The sequence below is a fragment of the Emys orbicularis genome, chromosome 13, assembly GCF_028017835.1.
Source record: "Emys orbicularis isolate rEmyOrb1 chromosome 13, rEmyOrb1.hap1, whole genome shotgun sequence".
In the NCBI taxonomy this organism is placed as follows: domain Eukaryota; kingdom Metazoa; phylum Chordata; order Testudines; family Emydidae; genus Emys; species Emys orbicularis.
Window position 1 is genome coordinate 10,515,586 of NC_088695.1, and position 16,763 is coordinate 10,532,348.

Here is a 16,763-nt window from a genome sequence, read left to right on the forward strand (position 1 = left end):
AAACATTACCCACTTGCCAGCACACAGGTATACAGGGAGACTTACAAGTAAAAGAGAGCCATCTGCAGACGATTGTCCTGGTTAATGGGAGTCATCAAGATTCCAAACCACCATTAATGGCCCACACTTTGCATAATTACAATAGGCCCTCAGAGTTATATTTCATATTTCTAGTTTCAGATACATGAGTGGTACATTTATACAACTAGGATGACCACACTCAGTAGATTATAAGCTTTGTAATGATACCTTACAAGAGACCTTTTGCATGAAGCATATTCCAGTTACATTATATTTAACTCATTAGCATATTTTCATAAAATCATATAGAGTGCAACATCACACAATGGATTTGGCCTGATGTGAGGGGTTCTCTCCAGATGCTGTTTTTAAACCGGTCTCAGAAAATAGCTCACGAACAAGAGAAGCGGCTAATCAAACCTGAGAGTGACAAATGGTGAACACTTGGGTTTCTGGAATGGCAAAGAACCCTTCCCATGGGCTTGGGTGCCATGAGGGTTCTCTAAGAGACGGGAAGCATCACCAAGTTAAGGGCTCCAGAGAAACTGGCCAATATTTTCAAACTTTAGGATGCCTGAATTTCAGCCCCTAAACCCACTTTTAAGCAACTAACTAAAAGTGACCTGATTTCCATAGGTGCTGAGCACTCAAAACTCCTAGTGAAATCAACAGGAGCTGTGGGTGCTCAGCTCCTCTTCAAATCAGGCCACTTATAAGTTATTTAGGTGCCTAATTTAAGGCATCTAATTTTCAAAATGTAACCAAAGCCTATTTCATGCCGTTACAGGATGAGTTTTGCTAATAGCAGATATCACTGACTAAAACTCCAACACCAACGGTGAATCAATGGGAATGATGTCATAAAAGGATGACATATCCCCTCTGGCTTGGGTAACAAATGAAGTAGCTGCCCATTGGTTCTCAGACAACCAATCAGAAAGTATGTTTTCTCTGTCTGCACTGAGGTTATAAAAGGCTGCAGGCTCAGACAGGGTCAGCATACTACTGTGGTGATTTCAAGAGGTGGCTTAGCCAAGCCACACTTTGTCAGGCCAGTCATAATCAGGCCAGAGCAGGAAGAAATCAAAGAAGGCAAAATAAGAGAGAGAAAACCAAGTGAACAGAGCCAGGAACAGAAGGAAAGAGAGTCAGGCAAGCCAAGCAAAGAAAGACACAGGCAAGTGGAGCCAAGCAAGGAAACATCCACTGAAGCCAAGCAAGTCAAGAAAAAAGCTAGGCAGGCCAATTCCTGAGGAAAGACTCAGGTAAACCAAGCAGAGAAAACAAAAGAAAGCCAAGAAAGTCAAGCCAAGTGTTGCTGGCACACTAGAAGTCTGCAATATGTCTGAGACCGAGTCTGAGTCTGAGTCTGAGCACTCTGGGGAGACCTCAACCGCAAAAGACCCTAAGGCCAAAATCACCCGTTCTTCCCGGGCTGGGCTGCAGTTCTCTGTCAGTCGCATAGACAGATTGCTCCGCAAAGGACAATTTGCAGACCGTATTGGAGCTGGAGCCCCAGTATATATGGCCGCGGTGCTTCAATAAGTGACTCATGAGACTGTGGATATTGCTGGGGAAGTCGCTGCACACAGCCAGAAGCGTCGGATTTCCCCACGGCACTTGCAGCTGGCCATTCACAGCGACTCAGAGCTCAAGAAACTGCTGGGAGGTGTCACCATCTCTCAGGGCGGAGTCCTGCACTTAAATCAGCCTGTGGTTTTACCTTCCAAGAAGAGGAATGGCAGGAGAGCCATCAAGAGAAGGATTGCCCCTGCTGCTGTCCCTGTTAAGTGAGAACAGAGCAAAGGGGAGACTGCCACCCCAGATTTGGGAGAAATGACATTGACTTGATTGCAAGGCTCTTTTCAAATGCATCAGTATGGTCTAATAAAAGCAGTTAAAATGCCTGGTCTTCTTTTGTGAATTAATTTCCTCTTTTACTATCCTACAATTTTAAGGGATCATTCAGTTGGTCAGGTAGCTGCATTGATAATATGGTATAAAAGCCTAGAAAGATAGAACTCAATCATTTCATTAAGAAATTTACATCAGAAATTGTCTAAATGGTGTCAAGTATCAGAGGGGTAGCCGTGTTAGTCTGGATCTGTAAAAAGCGACAAAGAGTCCTGTGGCACCTTATAGACCAACAGACGTATTGGAGCATAAATGTCTAAATCGTGTAGATTCTGGGAGGTGATTTCTGTGTTTTTTTCAGGCATTTCCCCAATAGATTGAAGATTAGGAACATTTTTCCCATGGTGGTGTTGATGTGTATTGCATGTTTTGTGAAAACAGAAAAAAGAACAAACTCGTGACAGAAAAATTTAATCCATTACACATGAAGGATAAAGCCTATGGGCCTGGTTTTTCTTTTTGTTTTGTTCTTTTTGTTTTGTTTTGTTATTTTTTAGTTACCCCATTATAAAACCATTGACTCATTTAGAGTAATATCAGATTTATACAGTATAAGTGATACTAGAATCAGGCTTTCTGAAATTATTAAATACCTGGAGGGGTTCACATAAACTTTGATCACCTTTTTAAAGGGAAAACATTACCCACTTGCCAGCACACAGGTATACAGGGAGACTTACAAGTAAAAGAGAGCCATCTGCAGACGATTGTCCTGGTTAATGGGAGTCATCAAGATTCCAAACCACCACTAATGGCCCACACTTTGCATAATTACAATAGGCCCTCAGAGTTATATTTCATATTTCTAGTTTCAGATACATGAGTGGTACATTTATACAACTAGGATGACCACACTCAGTAGATTATAAGCTTTGTAATGATACCTTACAAGAGACCTTTTGCATGAAGCATATTCCAGTTACATTATATTTAACTCATTAGCATATTTTCATAAAATCATATAGAGTGCAACATCACACAATGGATTTGGCCTGATGTGAGGGGTTCTCTCCAGATGCTGTTTTTAAACCGGTCTCAGAAAATAGCTCACGAACAAGAGAAGCGGCTAATCAAACCTGAGAGTGACAAATGGTGAACACTTGGGTTTCTGGAATGGCAAAGAACCCTTCCCATGGGCTTGGGTGCCATGAGGGTTCTCTAAGAGACGGGAAGCATCACCAAGTTAAGGGCTCCAGAGAAACTGGCCAATATTTTCAAACTTTAGGATGCCTGAATTTCAGCCCCTAAACCCACTTTTAAGCAACTAACTAAAAGTGACCTGATTTCCATAGGTGCGGAGCACTCAAAACTCCTAGTGAAATCAACAGGAGCTGTGGGTGCTCAGCTCCTCTTCAAATCAGGCCACTTATAAGTTATTTAGGTGCCTAATTTAAGGCATCTAATTTTCAAAATGTAACCAAAGCCTATTTCATGCCGTTACAGGATGAGTTTTGCTAATAGCAGATATCACTGACTAAAACTCCAACACCAACGGTGAATCAATGGGAATGATGTCATAAAAGGATGACATATCCCCTCTGGCTTGGGTAACAAATGAAGTAGCTGCCCATTGGTTCTCAGACAACCAATCAGAAAGTATGTTTTCTCTGTCTGCACTGAGGTTATAAAAGGCTGCAGGCTCAGACAGGGTCAGCATACTACTGTGGTGATTTCAAGAGGTGGCTTAGCCAAGCCACACTTTGTCAGGCCAGTCATAATCAGGCCAGAGCAGGAAGAAATCAAAGAAGGCAAAATAAGAGAGAGAAAACCAAGTGAACAGAGCCAGGAACAGAAGGAAAGAGAGTCAGGCAAGCCAAGCAAAGAAAGACACAGGCAAGTGGAGCCAAGCAAGGAAACATCCACTGAAGCCAAGCAAGTCAAGAAAAAAGCTAGGCAGGCCAATTCCTGAGGAAAGACTCAGGTAAACCAAGCAGAGAAAACAAAAGAAAGCCAAGAAAGTCAAGCCAAGTGTTGCTGGCACACTAGAAGTCTGCAACATGTCTGAGACTGAGTCTGAGTCTGAGTCTGAGTCTGAGTCTGAGCACTCTGGGGAGACCTCAACCGCAAAAGACCCTAAGTCCAAAATCACCCGTTCTTCCCGGGCTGGGCTGCAGTTCTCTGTCAGTCGCATAGACAGATTGCTCTGCAAAGGACAATTTGCAGACCGTATTGGAGCTGGAGCCCCAGTATATATGGCCGCGGTGCTTCAATAAGTGACTCATGAGACTGTGGATATTGCTGGGGAAGTCGCTGCACACAGCAAGAAGCGTCGGATTTCCCCACGGCACTTGCAGCTGGCCATTCACAGCGACTCAGAGCTCAAGAAACTGCTGGGAGGTGTCACCATCTCTCAGGCTGGAGTCCTGCACTTAAATCAGCCTGTGGTTTTACCTTCCAAGAAGAGGAATGGCAGGAGAGCCATCAAGAGAAGGATTGCCCCTGCTGCTGTCCTTGTTAAGTGAGAACAGAGCAAAGGGGAGACTGCCACCCCAGATTTGGGAGAAATGACATTGACTTGATTGCAAGGCTCTTTTCAAATGCATCAGTATGGTCTAATAAAAGCAGTTAAAATGCCTGGTCTTCTTTTGTGAATTAATTTCCTCTTTTACTATCCTACAATTTTAAGGGATCATTCAGTTGGTCAGGTAGCTGCATTGATAATATGGTATAAAAGCCTAGAAAGATAGAACTCAATCATTTCATTAAGAAATTTACATCAGAAATTGTCTAAATGGTGTCAAGTATCAGAGGGGTAGCCGTGTTAGTCTGGATCTGTAAAAAGCGACAAAGAGTCCTGTGGCACCTTATAGACCAACAGACGTATTGGAGCATAAATGTCTAAATCGTGTAGATTCTGGGAGGTGATTTCTGTGTTTTTTTCAGGCATTTCCCCAATAGATTGAAGATTAGGAACATTTTTCCCATGGTGGTGTTGATGTGTATTGCATGTTTTGTGAAAACAGAAAAAAGAACAAACTCGTGACAGAAAAATTTAATCCATTACACATGAAGGATAAAGCCTATGGGCCTGGTTTTTCTTTTTGTTTTGTTCTTTTTGTTTTGTTTTGTTATTTTTTAGTTACCCCATTATAAAACCATTGACTCATTTAGAGTAATATCAGATTTATACAGTATAAGTGATACTAGAATCAGGCTTTCTGAAATTATTAAATACCTGGAGGGGTTCACATAAACTTTGATCACCTTTTTAAAGGGAAAACATTACCCACTTGCCAGCACACAGGTATACAGGGAGACTTACAAGTAAAAGAGAGCCATCTGCAGACGATTGTCCTGGTTAATGGGAGTCATCAAGATTCCAAACCACCACTAATGGCCCACACTTTGCATAATTACAATAGGCCCTCAGAGTTATATTTCATATTTCTAGTTTCAGATACATGAGTGGTACATTTATACAACTAGGATGACCACACTCAGTAGATTATAAGCTTTGTAATGATACCTTACAAGAGACCTTTTGCATGAAGCATATTCCAGTTACATTATATTTAACTCATTAGCATATTTTCATAAAATCATATAGAGTGCAACATCACACAATGGATTTGGCCTGATGTGAGGGGTTCTCTCCAGATGCTGTTTTTAAACCGGTCTCAGAAAATAGCTCACGAACAAGAGAAGCGGCTAATCAAACCTGAGAGTGACAAATGGTGAACACTTGGGTTTCTGGAATGGCAAAGAACCCTTCCCATGGGCTTGGGTGCCATGAGGGTTCTCTAAGAGACGGGAAGCATCACCAAGTTAAGGGCTCCAGAGAAACTGGCCAATATTTTCAAACTTTAGGATGCCTGAATTTCAGCCCCTAAACCCACTTTTAAGCAACTAACTAAAAGTGACCTGATTTCCATAGGTGCGGAGCACTCAAAACTCCTAGTGAAATCAACAGGAGCTGTGGGTGCTCAGCTCCTCTTCAAATCAGGCCACTTATAAGTTATTTAGGTGCCTAATTTAAGGCATCTAATTTTCAAAATGTAACCAAAGCCTATTTCATGCCGTTACAGGATGAGTTTTGCTAATAGCAGATATCACTGACTAAAACTCCAACACCAACGGTGAATCAATGGGAATGATGTCATAAAAGGATGACATATCCCCTCTGGCTTGGGTAACAAATGAAGTAGCTGCCCATTGGTTCTCAGACAACCAATCAGAAAGTATGTTTTCTCTGTCTGCACTGAGGTTATAAAAGGCTGCAGGCTCAGACAGGGTCAGCATACTACTGTGGTGATTTCAAGAGGTGGCTTAGCCAAGCCACACTTTGTCAGGCCAGTCATAATCAGGCCAGAGCAGGAAGAAATCAAAGAAGGCAAAATAAGAGAGAGAAAACCAAGTGAACAGAGCCAGGAACAGAAGGAAAGAGAGTCAGGCAAGCCAAGCAAAGAAAGACACAGGCAAGTGGAGCCAAGCAAGGAAACATCCACTGAAGCCAAGCAAGTCAAGAAAAAAGCTAGGCAGGCCAATTCCTGAGGAAAGACTCAGGTAAACCAAGCAGAGAAAACAAAAGAAAGCCAAGAAAGTCAAGCCAAGTGTTGCTGGCACACTAGAAGTCTGCAACATGTCTGAGACTGAGTCTGAGTCTGAGTCTGAGTCTGAGCACTCTGGGGAGACCTCAACCGCAAAAGACCCTAAGTCCAAAATCACCCGTTCTTCCCGGGCTGGGCTGCAGTTCTCTGTCAGTCGCATAGACAGATTGCTCTGCAAAGGACAATTTGCAGACCGTATTGGAGCTGGAGCCCCAGTATATATGGCCGCGGTGCTTCAATAAGTGACTCATGAGACTGTGGATATTGCTGGGGAAGTCGCTGCACACAGCAAGAAGCGTCGGATTTCCCCACGGCACTTGCAGCTGGCCATTCACAGCGACTCAGAGCTCAAGAAACTGCTGGGAGGTGTCACCATCTCTCAGGGCGGAGTCCTGCACTTAAATCAGCCTGTGGTTTTACCTTCCAAGAAGAGGAATGGCAGAAGAGCCATCAAGAGAAGGATTGCCCCTGCTGCTGTCCCTGTTAAGTGAGAACAGAGCAAAGGGGAGACTGCCACCCCAGATTTGGGAGAAATGACATTGACTTGATTGCAAGGCTCTTTTCAAATGCATCAGTATGGTCTAATAAAAGCAGTTAAAATGCCTGGTCTTCTTTTGTGAATTAATTTCCTCTTTTACTATCCTACAATTTTAAGGGATCATTCAGTTGGTCAGGTAGCTGCATTGATAATATGGTATAAAAGCCTAGAAAGATAGAACTCAATCATTTCATTAAGAAATTTACATCAGATATTGTCTAAATGGTGTCAAGTATCAGAGGGGTAGCCGTGTTAGTCTGGATCTGTAAAAAGCGACAAAGAGTCCTGTGGCACCTTATAGACCAACAGACGTATTGGAGCATAAATGTCTAAATCGTGTAGATTCTGGGAGGTGATTTCTGTGTTTTTTTCAGGCATTTCCCCAATAGATTGAAGATTAGGAACATTTTTCCCATGGTGAAGTTGACGTGTATTGCATGTTTTGTGAAAACAGAAAAAAGAACAAACTTGTGACAGAAAAATTTAATCCATTACACATGAAGGATAAAGCCTATGGGCCTGGTTTTTCTTTTTGTTTTGTTCTTTTTGTTTTGTTTTGTTTTGTTTTGTTATTTTTTTAGTTACCCCATTATAAAACCATTGACTCGTTTAGAGTAATATCAGATTTATACAGTATAAGTGATACTAGAATCAGGCTTTCTGAAATGATTAAATACCTGGAGGGGTTCACATAAACTTTGATCACCTTTTTAAAGGGAAAACATTACCCTCCATAGGCCGGCCTTGCAGGGGGCCACGGATCTGCACGTGGGTTTGTTCCTGTCCCATATTTTCCTGGGGGGTGAAGGAAAACAGAGCAGCGGAAAAAGCCCGGGGTGGAGCAAAGCGCCCGAGCAGGGCGAGGCCAGGGGGAGTATTGGGGGGAGCCGAGGGAACGGGACACCAAAAATAACAGCCCCCAAACGCAGCAAAATTCTAGCTGATATATTACAACACAACTTCCAAAATTACTTACAAACATTACACCGGCCGCCGGCTCAGCACCGGGGGCGCCCGCTGCCTGTCAGACCCTGAAAAGCTAAGACAGTCGCCCCATGAAATGTGTCCGACAGCCCAGAGAAAATCAGTTGGATCCTCCCCGTCCCCAGCTGCAGACAGGCAGTGTCGTACCGGAGCACGTGGGCTTGTTTGGGATTCAAACTCTGCAGCAGGGCCCAGACCCCTGTGTGTCTCCACGCCTTAAATAATAGAATTAATTTAAAATAAAAGAATAAAACCAGCGTCCTTCTTTTCGCTCCTTGGCTTCTTCCACGGCGGGAGGTTGGTGAAGGCTTTTAAAATACACCCAGAGCAGCAATCCCTTGCAAACAGCCGGGAGGGGGGCGGGGATCTGAGCCCTGGGGAGATGTTAATTAACAGGGCTTGTTCATTATTTTAACTGATAGGGCAGGGAAGGGAGAGAGCATGGGGAGGGAACCCAGGAGTCCTGGCTCCTGCCCCCCCCCGCTCCAACCCACCAGCCCCCACTCCCCACCCAGAGCTGGGGAGAGAACCCAGGAGTCCTGGCTGCCAGTCCCCCCCCCCCCCGCTCCCATCACACTCACCTCCTGCGTCTCACCTCCTGCATCTCCCCGCTAGGGTAACCAGACAGCAAGTGTGAATAATCAGGACAGGGGTGGGGGGTAATAGGAGCCTATATAAGAAAAAGCCCCCAAAATCAGGACTGTCCCTATAAAATCGGGACATCTGGTCACCCTACTCCCCACCAGCCGTGAAGTCGCAGTGCACCTTGAAGGAGTCCCGGGAGCAGCCCTCGTTGGGGTCAATCCAGTACTCGCCTGGTGGCGGGGGACATGTCAGTGCACAAAGAATCCTCTTCGTTTCCCCCACTGAGACACCCCAGCAGCACAGCCCCTAGCGCTGCCCTGGGGCAGTGGGGAGCCCTGACTGCCCGGGCAGAGCTGCCTGCTGCCCCCTCCCCGCTTCCTGCAGCACAGGCCCTAGCGCTGCCCCATCTCCCAGCGAGCCTGGCCCGGCACTCACCGTTGGGCAGGTCGGGGTGGCAGAGCCGCAGGTTGTGACGGTGCTGCCCGTGAGAGCCAGCTGAGGTCACTCAATTAGGGTGAACTACAAACAGAACGGGGCAGACAAACCCCAAACACTGGTGGATATTCCAATACTTAGATTTACCAAGCCAGCACAAAACAACTTCTATATTACCATACAGGTTACTCAGAAGTCCAAACAACGCAGTTCCCTTAAAGTACCCAGCCTCAGGCCTCCATCCAGACACACCTGTCAGATATGATGATGATTACTGAAAATCTTATCTCATCATATAAAAGAAAAGGTTCCTCCAATCCCAAAGGATCAGCCACACACCCAGGTTCAATTATAACTTAGATCTTACCCAAAATACACGCTTATAGCCAATTCTTTTTAACTAAGCTAAAATTTATTAAAAAAGAAAAGAGAGAGAGTGTTGGTTAAAAGATCAATATACATACAGACTTGAATTCAATTCTTGAGGTTCAGATACATAGCAGAGGTGAGCTTGTAGTTGCCAAAAGTCCTTTTAGAAATAGTCCATAGGTTATAGTCCAATGTCCATATTCAGGGTGGCTCCAGTCAATGACTGGGGATCTCAATCCTTATGGCTCAAGGTTTCCCCCTCTTGAAACCCAAAGCAGATCTGAGATGAAGTAGGATTGTGTCCCAGGGTTCTTATACATTTCCAGCAGCCTTTCGGCCTGAGAAAACAATAGGCTTAAGTCTCCTTCTCCCAAACATCCTGGCAATTAGCACAGGGTAATCTATCCATTAAACAGTTCAGATACAGGTTACCACAACTTTCAACGAGACATAGAGACAATAATACTATTTCACTCAAGAATCATCATAAATGTTAATGTTCCTTTTTTGATCTTTGAATTAAAGTTATAGCAAGTTATAGACAAGACTCATTTGCTTACATCACAAGACCTGAGCAAACATCTACCCTATGGGCAAAACATATGGAAAGAAGAGGATCAATTTATACAGAGGGCTGAAGGGGGACTCCCATAGTGCATTAATTAACACTTAACAAATGCATCAAATTTAAATACATTACAGAGATAAGAGCCTGTCATGACAGACGTTACTTCATGAGAAGCTCCAGAGAAAGAAGACCCAGAGGGAGTAATGGGAGGGGGGATCCTAGGGAGGCCAAAGGGGCTGGTAGAGGGAGCGGACAGAACAAGGGTAGAGGCAGAGTCGCTGAAGTGTTGACCCAGTCTTCTGCCTCTCCCCTGTGGGAGATGGCAAAGTGTATCCAGATATGGATTTCAACCCCCTTCGATGTAGAGATTATATAAGACTGACTAACGAGCAAGTGAGAGAAGAAATTGCTGTTAAAAATTCAATCTCTCGCCTAATGAATGAGGTGGACTCTCAAAACAGCATAAACAATAACAGCAAAACTTCAGAATCATCTGCAGACTTGGGAACCTGAAGAACCTAACATGAGCGTGGCAAGCGACATGACATTTTCTGTTTGGGTTTCCTTCTGTGAGATTTACAATGAGTGTGTTTATGACTTGTCACTCCCAGTGTCAAATGACAAGAAAGGAAGGGTGCTCTGTCTTGCTCAAGACATCAGAGGCTGCTCTGATGTAAAAGATCTGCAGTGGATTCAGATTTCTGATTCAAAAGAAGCTTTTAAACTTCTGCAGCTCGGGTTGAAGCACTAGAGTATTGCTTGCACCAAACTGAATCCTTACTCCAGTAGAAGTTGCAGCAAATTCACTGTTCAAATGTTAAAGCCTGAAGATTCTGAAGCACCTGATGTAACACGAGTCAGCGACTTGGCGCTCTGTGATCTTGCTGGCTCAGAAAGATGTACCAAGACGCACAATGAAGGTGATAGATTGAAAGAGAGTGGAAATATTAACACTTCTCTACTGATTCTAGGCAAATGCATCAATGCACTCAAGAACAGTCAACAGTCAAAGCGGCAACTGCACATACCGTTTTGGGAAACTCACTTCCTTCAAGGCTTTTTCAGTGGAAAAGGGAAGCTGTATATCATGGTAAACATCAGCCAGTGTACCGCTGCATATGGTGAAACACTCAGTGTGCTAAAGTTCTCAGCAATTGCCCCAAAATTTGTATTCTAGACTCGTCTAATGCTCCCCAAGAGCAGCCATTTGTCCAGAAGTCTGCAAGAGACGTGTCTCTCATAAATAATGCTGACACTAAAATGCAGGTAGCAAGGAAAAGAGCCCCTGTACTTTGGGACAGGAACCTGGAAGATGTGATAGAAGATAATGATCATTTAAGTGTGGATAACAATGACACACACGAAGAGCATGATATGGCAAAAGGGATGTCAAATGAGGAGGAGGAAAAGAAAGTAATTATTGGAAAAGAAGAGTATCTGAGACTACTAACTATAAGAGAAGACTTGAAAAGCAAGCTGGTCAACGAGAGAAAAGATAAGTTACTCTTGGAATTAAAAATTCATGAAGAAGTCACACAAGAATTTACTCAGTATTTTGCTCAATGGGAAACAGATTTCAAGCAATGCCTGTCTCATGATTTAGAGTTGCTGGAAGAAGCTTCTGAATAATGCTTGGAAATCTACAAGGATTTGGTAAATGAATGTGCCAAAAACCTGGATGAAGAACAGGAGATAAAGAATTCCCACTGCAACGAAAGAGCTGGAATGCTGGAAGGAGGCAATAATGTAGCTCCTGAAAACTGTATTGCTCTTGAGGGCATTATTAATTCTCTGCAAGATGATGTCACTGATGTTAAGAAGCAGGCAGGAGGAGCTCACAGGTATATTGGATCCCTAGAAGACCCACAGGAAGCTATTGTTAGCTTGAACAAAAACTGGGGAAAGTTACTGTTGAGCTAACTAAAACCAAAGAGAGCTGACACAGAGAACTGAAGAGCTTGAAATGCAGGTGATTAAATTAAATGAATCTGCTCTACAACTTGAAGAAGCTACTGAGAAAATGACTACACAGAATAAATGAATTCAAGAGCTAATGCACATTGTGGAGCAACAAGCGGATGTTACAAGTAGACTACAGGACTTAATATCCCATTTAGAAACTACAGTAAAAGACTACGACAACCCTGGAACTACTATTGAAAGACAAATGGCAAAGGAGACCAGCAATGGAACAATAGAAGGCACTCAGTCTAGTGAAAGTGTGAAGCATGTGTTGGATGTAGGAAGAAAACGCTGGTTTGAAAGTAAGTCTACCCACGAGGAAGAGCCACCTACAAAGAAAGGTACTGTTTCTACCACAGCCGAACAGGGAGCCTTCTGAAAAAATCTCATTCCAGTGACAGAACCAGAGCAAAAACTCGCAATTCGTAAATGTTATCGTCTGAGGAGAAGAAAGTCTGCAACATGAAATGCTACGTGGAAGTAACTGTTTATTTTCACTGTCTTGTGTGTTGCCTCTAAATTCTTAACATAAAATAAAATAAAATAAAATAAAATAAAATAACTGCTTTTAGAAAAAACAATCTCCCCTGTGGGTGGAGACACTGATCACTATCACTGCAGGGGGAACAATAGAGTGGAATGCCCAGAAGAATGAATGAATGAATGACTTGAGTACAATTTCCTGAAGGGACCCTTACCCCTGAAGAGCTTTTCTAGCTCTGACACTTACATTTCCACGTAGGGTGGTTTGCCCACAGAAATAAAAATCTGCACCTCTTCCATGTGCTTTTGGACCAATGGGGAAAAAAACAGGTACAATTCAAGTGACTTTTAAAATTGCCTCTGAAACTGAGTTAACAAAATAAATGAACAACCAGAACATATACTTCGCAAGTGAAAAATGATAAATGGAGTTCTTTGCAAAGAAATTGTACGTTTTCTTATCGGAAAAGCCACCAGCTGTCTGGAAAGGAAGAGTAGCTTGAATTACTTGCCTCAGTGAAATTAAACACTGAGGCAAGAGAATTGCTGGGCCTGTGATGCTGATGACCGGGGCTTGCTCACCTGTGGCTCCCCCTCCCCGCACTGTGGAGGCACCAGGCAGGTCTGAGTCTGCAAGCAGGCGCCTGCCTCAGGTGCAGCTCCCATTGGCCGTGGGGGCCAATGGGCTGGGGGGAGGGGGAAGGCAAAGGGGGAGATTGTAGGGAGCAGGGGGGAGGGGAGCTGTCTCTGGAGGCACAAAGGGAGGGCTCTCCAGAGAGGGGTGACGGGGCATAGGGGCCAGTGGTTTCTCGGGGGGGGGGGGGGCAGGGGGTTGTGGGTCTCTCTCTGTGGGGTGAGGGCGGGGAGTGATGGACGGAGCTAGCTGCAGCCCGGGTCTGCTCTGCGGTGGGGTGGGATTGCTATAGCCTCCCAGGAAGCCCCTTCTGTACTGTGTATTTAATGCCAGTCCCAGAGTGCCCATCACCGCTCCTGCTTCCCCTGCCTCCATCTGTCTGTGTCCCCGCCCATCTCTCTGTCCCCACAACCCCCCGGCTGTGTCTGTCTCTGTGTCTGTGTCTGTCTGACAGTGACAGACTCCTGCTGTTCGCCCTGCCCTGCGGCTCCCTCCCCAGCCCTGCTGTGGGGGCGGAGCCAGGCAGCTCTGACCCCGCCCCCACCGCTCCCATTGGCCACGGTTCCCGACCAATGGGCTGGAAGCCGGGTCAGCGCAGGGTGGGTGGAGCCGCCCCCGTGGGAAAATGTCTCTGGCCCGCAGACCTCAACGTGTTTACCAGGGACACATTGCCGACCCGTGGGGGTGGGGGCTAGGAGTGGGGAGGGCAGAGGGTGGGGTGGGTAAGGGGGCAGGCAGCAGGGTAAGTAACCGAGCCGGGAAGGGTGACGACGCACTGAGGGACACACCAGGGGGAGAGATGGAGGGAGCAAAAGGCAAATGGAATTAAAGCCGCTGGAGATCAATGGACGAGAAGCGGGAGAGCAAAGAACCACACAAGCAGAGATGCCGGACAAGAGGCTGCGCACCAGAGCGCCCTGGAACTGAGACCGATAGAGGCTGATAAGGAAACCGAGGCCCAGAAGCTCGCCATGGAGGAGAAGAAGGAGAGAGGACGCATGACCTGGACTTGCTAGAGAGGCAGAACCAGCACCCCACAGACACACCAGGGGGTCTCACCATTCCAAAAATCCACCAATGGGAGCGGTTGTGTCCTGCCTACAGCAAGACAGGGACATGGCTGACTATTTCATCACCTCTGAGTGGCTGTGTGTGCTCCATGCGATCTCTGAAGACCAAATGATGCCCACGTTGGTTGCAAAGGTGTCTGGGAAAGCTCTGGACAGATTCAATAAGATGCCTATTGGTGATGCTGCAAATTATGGTAAATTCAAGGGAATGGTTTCAAAACACTTTCACACTTGAAGCATCTAGAGTAAAATTCAGAAGCCTAAAGTGAGGGGCTGGAATGAGTAATGTGGCCTGTGGCAGCAGGTGAGAGATGTGATGGAGAACGGGGTATGGGGGAAGGTGTTACAAGCTCTGCAGAAATGGGTGATCCTGTTGCTCAGGGGCATTTCCTGAGTGTGTGTGATGATGATGTAAAACAGTGTTTGTGGGATAAAAAGGTGAAAACTGTCGCTGAACTGGCTACTCCAGCTGATCAGTTTGAACAATCCCAAGATCTATTAGGGTATGTCTACACTACGGGATTAATCCGAATTTATATAATTCGAATTTAGGAAACCGATTTTATAAATTCGAATGTATTCGGCCACACTAGGCACCATTAATTCGGTGGTGTGCGTCCAAGCTACCATAGTAGCATCGATTTCCAGAGCGTTGCATTGTGGGTAGCCAATAACATTGAATTGCCAATAACATCGAATTGCGGCCACACTAACCTTAATTTGGATTAACAATACCGATTTTGACGCTACTCCTCTCGTCGAGGAGGAGTACAGAAATCGAATTAAAGGGCTCTTTAATTCGAATTAAATGGCTTTGTTGTGTGGACGGGTCAAGCGTTAATTCGAATTAAAGCAGCTAAATCCGAATTAAAGTCGTAGTGTAGACCAGGAGGAATAAATCACAGGCAGAGGGGCTACGTTTGGTAACTTGTTTTTGTTTTGTCTAACAACAGCGTGTGAAAATCATAACGGGGGGCAGGAAGCTGTGCGTATTCCTCTCCACACTGCGGGAGGGGGTGAATTTCACGAGCTTGCGCTGTACCGATCTCTGTGCAGCGCAGGGCGGTGTAATTTTGGGTTTACCCTCGGGGGGGGGGTGTCCACTTGAGTACTGGGCAGTTTCCTAGTTGAGCCTTCCCATGCAGAGCTGATCTCAGCATGTGTGTGAAGCTGCAGCTGGGTGTGTCCCTACCTGTGTGTGCTGGTAACATGCAGTCTGAAGCCTGGGGGGGAGGGGGCTGGCAGGCTGCAGAGCAGTATGGAGTAAAGGGAACCCAGGCTGGTGAGTCAGAGGGCTCAGTGTTGCCCCAGTTCCAAGTGGCACCATGGGGGGGGGGCTCTCCCAGCACGTGCCAGGGAAGGGGTGTGAGGAAGCACTGGGTTGGGGGCTCAGTGCCATGTTTGGGGCCGGGGGGTGTGTGACGAAGTGGGACTGTTCTTAATGTTTCCTCTGAATACTGTAGGGGTGCCTCAGTTTCCCCAATGCATTTCTTAAGTCTCTAGGGGGTGAGATTGTTGCAGAGCAAACAGGGCCGGCTCCAGGCACTAGCCCACCAAGCTGGTGCTTGGGGCGGCACCTGGAGGGGGGCGGCGCGGCGCTCCAGCCGCCGGGGAGAGCGGGGCCACAGCCGGGCTCGCCGCCCTCCCCCCGGCGCTCTGGCCGCCCTCCCCCCCCCCGCACCCTCCCCCCGGCCGCCGGGGGGAGAGCGGCGAGCCCCAGCCGGGGGGAGAGCCGAGCCCCAGCCGGGGGGAGAGCCGAGCCCCAGCCGGGGCTCGCCGCCCTCCTCCCAGGGCTCCGGCTGCCCTCCCCCCCGGCGCCCTCCTCCCGCCGGGGCTCCGCCCCCCCCCCCCCCCCCCCGCAGGGGGGGGGGGGGCGGCCGGAGGCTTTTTTGCCTGGGGCGGCAAAAAAGCCAGAGCCGGCCCTGAGAGCAAAGGGCCAGTGCACATAAATGGCTGACACTCTGTCTCCTGGCAACTAATGGCCAGGGCCCTTCCCCCCATAAAGAGATAGCTAAAGGTGCTGGAGAACAAAGAGATCAGGTAACCTCCTGGCCCGGGAAAGGAAAAAGCCCAGAGGAGGAGGGGCTGGAGGGGGAGTCAGTTTGAAGCTGGCTGGGGACTAGGAGTGAGTGCAGACGTGGGTGTCTGGCTCGCTGCCCCCCCAAAATGGACCTGGCTGAGGGGTCCTGTTCTCTGTACCTACAAGCTCTGTTTTAGACCATGTTCCTGTCATCTAATAAACCTCTGTTTTACTGGCTGGCTCAGAGTCACGTCTGACTGCGAACTGGGGGTGCAGGACCCTCTGGCTTCCCCAGGACCCCGCCTGGGCGGACTGGGACGATCTCAAAGTGCTCCATGGACCATCCTTCATCCCCAGAGCTCCCACCACCACCGCAGAAGGAGACTGGCCATATTTCACACAGGGGGAAACTGAGGCACATGATGTGTCACAACTTGCAGCAAGTCAGTGTCACCAATGGGAACCCCAGAATCCTGACTCCCAGTTCTCCCCCACTCACCCCCACTCCCAACCCAGAGCTGGGACAGAACCCAGGAGTCCTGGCTCCTTCCTTAGCCCTCATACCAAACTCCCTTAACTCCCTGTATAACTCGATGCCCATGGACAGAAGGGGGCTGGGCTGGGATAACACAG

At 46.8% G+C, this 16,763-nt stretch overlaps 1 pseudogene; it reads left to right on the top strand.

Moving 5' to 3' along the window:
• The window catches only part of LOC135887394 (kinesin-like protein KIF20B), a 75,760-nt pseudogene extending 64,170 nt beyond the window's left edge, over positions 1 to 11,590 (top strand).
• The last annotated feature ends 5,173 nt before the right edge of the window (positions 11,591 to 16,763 follow it).